Below are 9,257 nucleotides of genomic sequence, written 5' to 3' on the forward strand. Positions count from 1 at the left end.
TGTTTCGGACCAATCTTTCAATACATAGTATCAGTACTAGAATAAGAATAATCTACATAAAGATCTAAAATGACTTACCTTGGACCACAAAGGGGTCCAATATTCAGGAACACAAATTTTCAATAAATTGCCAGCAAGTGTCAAACACTTGGTTTCAGATAAAGCATGGTTTAAACAGAGTGTGAACCATTTTTTGACAGGGAACTCCTTCGACTCTATGGATGAACATCTTAATAGGAACTGTTAGACAAGCTTAAGTAAAAATGTCTGTTAGATTTCAGTTTTGACAGCACTTGATCGCAACAGTCACGATTAGGTGTTTTGTGTATGATACCTTTATTAAAAGTGCATAAAAAATTTTCATTCTGACAATGTATTAATTCTGTAAATATTTGCAGCTCCAGTTCACCTATTTTGATAATCTCCTGAGAAATGTTCAGGGTTGTAAGTATTATATTCATACGTTTTATGTTTTCGACGTTACAATTTCTGACGTGTTCCACACTCACTAGAATCATGTCATTTTCGGGTCTGTGGAAAGAAAATTGAATCTAATCGAATCTAAATGGAACAAGGTAGCTATTAAAATGAACTGGAGGGTAGTTGATAAATGGAACTTACGATGAACTAGATAAAACTGTTCAGAAGTATTTCCGAGAGGATGTGAAACGACAATGAAAATTTGATGTAGGAACAACGGAAAACAATATGACCATGAATAAAACAAGAGAGTAGCTTATGTTCGATAGACATGGTATTTAGTGACATAAGGTGACAACTAATACTAGCGAAATTGTACAAGTATTCAAAGGATTCTGCTGCGGTGCGAATGCCTGTGGTTGTGTGTCTGAGAAAGTATATTTATGCTAGAAAGAGTAAGGTAGTTCAAAAGACAGTGAAATATTGTCTCAGCGCCCCAAATCAATGATATAAAGTTTTTAGCCTTGCTTTTCTTCTTCATTATATGAAGAGCGGAAAAGGTAAACGTTCCAAGTGCCATTTTTTCAGAAAAATCGTTTTCAGTAACGTTATTTTCTCTATACTCTGTTCCATGTCCCTAGACTTGTTCCAAGTGTCAAATCACAGAGAAATTTTTCAAACGTCCATTACTAGAAGATGCATAGCTTATGTGTTAAATAATGCTTCCCTCAGGAGTTCCAAGTACAATGCATCGTATCTTTGTTCCGCACGATATACTTACCTTTGCTAAGGTAAAGCTGTGGACAGACTCTATGTCATACTAATGCAGAAGACTTGTAACACTACCGGCTACTACTAAATTAACAATATAACTAACGTTACTCCTGTGAAACTATACTTATTTGATAGTGACCGTACGTAACGGAAAGCCATCGAACTATTCTTGCTTCTCCAAACATTTTTATAGGAAGCAAACAGTAGCAGAACAAACGGGAATCGAAACAAGGCTCTGTTAGAAATCAAGAAAGCTATAATGATCTAAAAGGAAACGGTCGCTAGGCTAATTGGCTTATAAAGAATGTCAACTACTAGGATTGACTTTACTTCATACTGGGATACTGTTTTGCTTATAAGGTACAAGACAGTAGCGTAATTTAGCAAGTAATGTACCAGTGATTTGACAAGAACTACAGAGGGAGAGTATTAGTACGTTTAGCTAACAACTGACTCCCAATACCACTTACTATCTGTACACGGCGGTAGAGAGCGAATGATCATAGGAGGTAAATAATTGCTAATGGTGGAGCGCTATTGACTTGGACATGGGGGTTTTTCATCCATTTAATTATTGGAAATTACTACCTTTGAAACAGTTATCAAGTAATTGTGTGTTCTGTACTAATAATTATTTGTATTCTCAGGAACATTCGCTTCTTAATACTATTTAACTCACACGGGACATGTGATTCCTGAATCTAGTATATTTGTATGGTTGGAGCTGTTTGCTTACTATAACACACTACAGCACACACAATGAAAGTTGTAATTCTTGAGTAGTTGTACTTGTTGAGTACTGTTATTGTAAAATGAAATTTAAATCTCGTTCAACTATCAGCTTGGGGTCCCAGAAATTAGTCTATCATTAGACTCGGATTTAGGCTGTGCATTTTAGTCACAACAAAATATTAGAAACGCTGTTAACTATATAACACCAGAAACAATAAACTTTGTTATATCAATAAGAAGAATCAATAACTCGATACTTTAAATCTTCTCTTAGTAATTGTATTTTGATGAAACTTTAACTATCCATGTATATGGTGAAACTTTAACTATTCTCAAATGAAAATTACGTGGAATTTTTCAAAACTTGTGCTCCCTAATTTTCGTAACCAAAGTATGACATGAATAATAAACCCAATTAGTTCCACATCCGAGACTGTATTATATAGTCTTGTATATCTTATCACATCTTTCTGCTCACAGCATGCAAGCACTTTGCATACAAGCCACCGACTGACTCACGCCACAAAGCAGCTTTGCAGTTCGACCGCCAGATCCGCCTTTTCTATTCCCGCCTAGCCAGTATCGTTGCAGAGGAGAGTCCCTCCCTGTTTTACATTACAGACCTACATGCCCGATGCATGAACCAGTATTACAAGTGAAGTTTTAACATTTTCATTCTTTTACATTACATTACTTTTGAAACTGCATCTATAGATTAATTAAAATTACATAATTTATCATAAATAATGAAAAAAACGTTTACATGGACGTTATATCAAAGAGCATGGTTATACAGAAGTCACATTAAGTATAAACAGGGGAAGAAATTAGACAAGACCATTATAGGTAATATCGATAGTAGTGTTACACTTGCCCCATGTTTCATTGATGTTTCCTTTTAGGCATACTTCAGTGAAACAACCGGACACCTCAAACAGTGTTGGGCGATAGGAAAGGAAGTTTAGCAAATGCATGCCAGCAGCATTCATTCTGCACAAACAGCAATACAAAGACAAGAATATCATTTCATCTCATTAACGTAAGAATAGCCTTAGTTCCATTTTACGTAATATTTGACCGGGAAGAGGAAATTCTGTTATACATAGAGCACTGGATAAAAATGGGTACGCCCACATGAGAATGACACGTATGTAAAACAACACATTACGCATAAATACAAAGGAGAAAAAAAGATACAAACTTTTACATAAACAGTATTTAAATTTTGTTCGGTGTTTACACTTGTTTACTACAATTTCTAACCAGTTCGTTTATCTTACATTAAAGGAAACCCAAACTTACTAAATTTTTATCATTTTCAAAGTACTACTAAAGACTTAGCTTTCCGAGGAAAATAATCAGGAAAAAGTATTACTTTCACCAGATAGGGGTTTTTAGTTGTGTTAATTTTTTATGCTATTCAATAAAATAGCACAATACTGTTTACAATAAGCATGAAGTTTCTCACTGCCCCTTCATTATTTCAGGCAGTCCACACCAGCACCTTTATTCACAAACTTTGTTTTACCAAGGGAATACTTCGCTGCCCACCGAGATTTCTGACAGTCCTTTTGAAAGTCCCATTCCTGCTCTATTCACGAAACAAGAAATTATGCTGCCCATTTTACATATTTGCAGTCGATTTTGTCAAGCTCCAGCTTATTATACAGTACAGCCTTTTAGCACGTCATTTCAGTTTGTTGGAACGTCCATTTCACTCTATACTCAGTTACTTCGTTAAGAAACTGAGACTTTCGGACATATATTAGCAAATCTGTAACAGTAAGTCTTCGCAACATTATAACATCTATTAAAAAACCTAGTTTGTAAAAAATTGACATTTTATAATAAAGCGCTCGTTATTCACGACGTATTTTCAAACAGTGCTCTTTTCTATTTTGTTCTTTTTACGTAAGGTTTCAAGTCCTGCATATTACCAACACTTAAGGACTTTTTTAGTCTTGATGTTGGGTATACCATATAGTACGCGTTAGTGTGGGGAGTTCCTTGCGCTTCAAACAGGCCATTGTAAATATGTTTAAATTTGAAAACAGACATGCATGATTTTGAAATGAACCTGATGATGCCAACCAACAATGGTAGCGGTATGGGCTACTGCACACACTACAATTTCATTTTCCTGATCTTTCTGTAATAAGCCTTAAAGAGGTCTAATTTCATCCCAAGGGATGTCACCTACGTGCACGTTGTGTTTTAACCTTATGTGTGGGCCTCGTTGGTTTCGAAATTTCAAAGTCTTTCTCTACCTGAACCCGTTTTTGATGGAGTATAGCATCGTCTACTGATTTTGTTTTATCTCTCACTTCTGTGTGTTTTGACATTATAAAACATTTCGTCACGCATTCCTCGATTTCTGTTACTTCAATATATACTTTACCTGAACTATTTTCTCAATCTAACCATCCTGGGTCACTGTTGGGTTCTAGCTGAAACGCTCTCCTTAGACTCATATTAATTTCTTTATCCGTTCGTTTAGTCGGGTCTTAAATACCCAGTATCACGTTTTTATCCTAACGTAATTAGTTCTTTTTCTTTCACAGCAGACTCTTTATCCGAGCCGTCACCTTAATCAGGTCTAACGACGGTTACTTTTTAACTTCTTATTTAGTGTAGTCATAGTGAACTGCAATAACTCGTAAATAGTCATCTGTATCTACTTCTTTTGGCCTACTGGCAACAATTTGTTCTGCTGCAGATTCGTTAGTCAAGAATGCTGAGAATTTCATCTTCTTCCATTCTCCTCATTGTGACCGTATTTCTTTTCTTCCCATTAATCTCAGTGTTGTTGGCATCTCGCATAATTTGCGCTGCGCCCTTTTCGTCACTACTTGCCGCACCCTTACAAGCTTTCCAGACTGTTTTTGAACATTCACATGCACTTGTACACATTATGTACTAAACTTAGTTACAAATTAACAACTTAACGTCCAAAACTCTGATATACTCAGTCGCTTCATCAGTTACCGCAAGAAAATCGGAAACAGTGGATTGTAGGCTCGATACTTGATCGTTGATTTCCTGGCTTGTTGTACATCGTCTACTACCGCTAATTCTAAACTGAAACTGCCATAAATAAAAGTGTAAACAGTCTTAATTATCAGATCTAAGAATTACGTGAAGGTTGTGAGCCCGCCGCTCATCTGACTGCTGGTCTACCACATGGTTAACTATTCCTTCTGAAGCACCTCGCACCAGAAGCAAGCGTTCCTGTGGCGTCTACGTCTACTAAAAGCTGGCGGAAGAGAATTTTGGTGGCGCAGAGCTGTGCAGCCTCCAGCGGTCTGTGGTCCCGTGCTTATGCCCCACGGCTCACTCCAGCCTGGGGCGCCTGTGCTAATTAGTGTGCAGATTGAGCGCTATATCGGTCGTGACGGCGTAATTACAACTGCATAGCAGAATACCCACTCACCTGCGGCGCTTGCGGGACAAGTCACTGAACGGCAATTTTTCGGCGAAAATATCGCGTACGTTCGTGCAGGAAACATTCGTCTGTTCATTTACGATATGATTCCAAACATTCTGGACGGGCACCAGATGAGAGCTTTTTAACGGAATTGAGAGCCTGTCACAAAATTGGCTGTGCATTTTGTAATCGATATACCTTGTATTTCTTGCGAATGTCCCCTTATGAATGAATCAGTTCAAAAATGTTCAAATGTGTGTGAAATCTTATGGGACTTAGCTGCTAAGGTCATCAGTCCCTAAACTTACATACTACTTAACCTAAATTATCCTAAGAGAGACACACACACCCATGCCCGAGGGAGGACTCGAACCTCCGCCGGGATCAGCCGCACAGTCCATGACTGCAGCGCCTCAGACCGCTCGGCTAATGCCGCGAGACAGTGAATCAGTGACCGAGTATCTGATCATGAGCAAGATTCATGCCTATTCAAGAGACCCGGTCCGGCCACTGGCAGTCGGAACCCGATCCTTCAAAAGAGGTCATAACTATAACTATCTGGGCATATAATCTGTACATAGGACGCATCGTGTGAAGCAGAAATCAAAGTGAACATATAAGCCGCAAAACGATCACACGACTTTTTAAATTGCACAGTCCCTCAAGGGATTTCGAGCTCCAGCTGTACAAAAGAGTGATGGTTGCGAAACTTTTAGTGCAGTTAAATAATCTTCTCGTTTTCGAGCGGAAATACTTAAGAAAGATCTGTGGTCTGGTGCAGGATGAGATCACTGGGGAATGGAAGATCCGCCACAGTTATGTGCGGGATCGACAAAATAATATAGACGTGATGAGAAAAGACGTTTTATATGGACCACGTCGCTCGGATTTGTAAGCACAGCTACCTTTGAAACTAATGGATTTTACTCCCAGGGGAAAGCGCTACTTGGCACAGAGAAACAATGTGTAGCTGGAATCTATGAGGACTCGCTGGAGACCAGCTTATAGGGTGACTGGCGGCAGAAAACAAGAAATACAGTTCACAACACAATGAGAACCCATCATTTTGTCCCACTGCAAAGGAGAAATTCGAATTTTGAGCCGAAAGTGCCTACAAATCTCCCTCTGAAATGGTGTAACAGCTTGAAGCCCTGAGTCGTCACCCTGGGTCTCGGCGAAGCTTCAAATAACACGCTGTCGACTCTTGTGGAAAAAAAGGCCAGAGCTTAGAAGTTCATGTAACATGTAAGTTAGGCTAATGATGAAACTTCCTAGCAGATTGAAACTGTGTGCCGGACCGAGACTCGAACTCGGGACCTTAGCCTTTCTCTGGGCTACCCAACCACGACTCACGCCCCGTCCTCACAGCTTTACTTCCGCCAGTATCTCGTCTCCTACCTTCCAAACATCACAGAAGTTGCCCTTCTTCCAGGAGTGCTAGTTTTGCAAGGTTCGGAGGAGAGGTTCTGTGATGTTTGGAAGGTAGGAGACGAGATACTGGCGGAAGTAAAGCTGTGAGAACGGAGCGTGAGTCGTGCTTGGGTAGCTCAGATGGTAGAGCACTTGCCCGCGAAAGGCAAAGGTCCCGAGTTGGAGTCTCGGTCCGGTACACAATTTTAATCTGCCAGGAAGTTTCATATCAGCGCACACTCCGCTGCAGAGTGAAAATCTCATTCTAGGCTAATGATGTTGCATTGGCTTCAAATGGCACCACCATTCTGGCCAACTCCACCACGAATTTTTCACATCACACCCTGCAGCATCCACATCTCACGCCTTCTTTTGTTGTCTCTGCGATGGAGGTAGGAACGCGACGCCCAGCATTGAAATCATGCTGTTTTCTTATGGTTGGTCGAGGGAAACATTTCAGTCACATCGCCGCTCACAATCAACACAAAAAGACTTCAGTAAATGGAATAGATGGCGTCAATGAAATCATCTCTTGCACTAGGGGTGTTTATTTACACTTATTTCACAGTTGAAATTGAAAGTTTGCAGTGCAATGTGCTACAGAAAGACTTTCTTGACGACCTTAGACACTGGACGATTCAACCCTTGTGGGACAGCAACTCCATTGAACATTATATGACCCCTTAGTGGGAGTGCCTCTGAGGAGTGGAAAGTAACCACAATTTCTCCTCTGGTATACAGGGCAAAGCCACTATGGACTATGGACCATTGAAAACCATTCGACGAATTTTGAATGTGATCCGAAGCAACAAAAGTTTTTATGCTTTTTCAAGCCTTCTGTTTTGCGCCTTCCTGTGGCATGATCACTAGGGAGAGCGGTGTTGACACGTACTTACATGACGACAAAGGGCCCTTGTTAGAACCCCCTCAGTTCAGCAGATCCTTGATGCCACCAGCACCTTTGTTGAGCACTTTGGAAATGTCCCTGTAGAGGGACATGCATTCACAAACGTCTACACGCTGGCGCGACAGGCAATACTTCTGACACCCTTCAGATTTCGCATGCAGCTAGCAGGTGCGAATGCAGCGATCTGACAGCATTCACCTGTGGCTGTGTCAATATGGTTGAGTATCCCATCAGCACGTAATCGTTAGTGAACGCCTGTCTGTATATAGGGACGTTTTCGTTTTTGGAGTGCTTATTAAAGGCGAGGGAGTGGCACTGAGGATGTTGACAAACTGCGGGTGAGGGAGGGGAGGGGTCTTAAAGGAACCCTTCGTTCTGTTATTCAAGTTCTTCTCAGTGTCGTAATCTCCGAAGATCATGCCACAGCAAGGGGTATAACAGGAACCCCTAGCGATTCCACCCTGTACATGCGGTTGCGCTCCACTCCAAAGGGCTCAGTTCATTTTCAGTTGGGTTAAAGCTCCTCGATGTCCTTAGAGAAAGACTGAATCAGGTTGACACCAGGGGATGTCAGCAGTGTCTAAGGTTGTCAGCCGAAATATCGGCGGTCGCTGAAAGTGTTACCTGGTTATTTGAAACCCATACGATAGTCTGTAGGAGTGGGAGGGACAGACATGGAGGTATGGAGTATTCTTAATAATTTGGAAGATTAATAGCGACTTGTGAGCTGCCATTGAAAGATTTAATTATGACCCCTGTTAAAAACCTATATAATTGCGACTTTTAAACCGTTTTCTAAAGATAAATGCACTTGATAACACTATGTTTTTTCCTTTCCCTGAGAGCGAGCCCCAGAGTCTGGACGCCCTTGGCGGGGGGTGACTGTGATGATCTTTTCATCGCGTGACACATCCACGGTGGTGCTGGGCGTGATTGTGATGAAATTTGATGTCAGTGTGACGTCTCACACGAATTTATGATCTCTGGCCTGTTTGAAGCGTCGAGGAGGAGGGTAAGTCGTAGGACCGCACCATTACAGAGAAAGGGTACAGAGAAAGGGGTAGGCACCGTCGAGCCAAATTTCCAACTTGTGCGTCGCAGTGCGAGAAAATGACAGAGTTTGAATGAAAGTGGTTCAAATGGCTCTGAGCACAATGGGACTTAACATCTGAGGTCATCAGTCCCCTAGAACTTAGAAGTACTGAAACCTAACTAACCTAAGGACATCACACATCCATGCCAGAGGCAGGATTCGAACCTGCGACCGCAGCGGTCGCGCCGTTCCAGACTGAAGCGCCTAGAACCACTCGGCCACACCGGCCGGCAGTTTAAATGAAGTGGTGCTTTGTGTTGCGCAGTGCAAAACCCAGTGGAAGAGAAGATTTTAGCTGCACGCAGTCCTCTGGCCCTGCCCACGTAAAGTAAGTAAGCTATATTTTGTAGGCTAAAATGTATAGCTTCCGAATAGGACACTATGTAGCAAATTGAACTGTACTGCGTATTGTAGAGTTTCCTCGCCAAAGATTTTCTCCAACTGTATAATGAATTTAATGTAGCTCCTAGTTAAAGAAATGACTCGTGAATACGACG

At 41.0% G+C, this 9,257-nt stretch overlaps 1 non-coding gene across 1 annotated transcript; it reads right to left on the bottom strand.

Annotated features, from left to right (window-relative positions):
- Positions 1 to 8,904: 8,904 nt before the first annotated feature.
- Trnas-gga (transfer RNA serine (anticodon GGA)) lies at positions 8,905 to 8,988 on the bottom strand. Its single transcript is given in 2 exon segments — positions 8,905 to 8,939; positions 8,949 to 8,988. It is a non-coding gene; the product is annotated as a tRNA-Ser (tRNA).
- Between the last annotated feature and the right edge of the window lie 269 nt (positions 8,989 to 9,257).

This window comes from Schistocerca serialis, chromosome 4 (assembly GCF_023864345.2).
Source record: "Schistocerca serialis cubense isolate TAMUIC-IGC-003099 chromosome 4, iqSchSeri2.2, whole genome shotgun sequence".
In the NCBI taxonomy this organism is placed as follows: Eukaryota; Metazoa; Arthropoda; class Insecta; order Orthoptera; family Acrididae; genus Schistocerca; species Schistocerca serialis.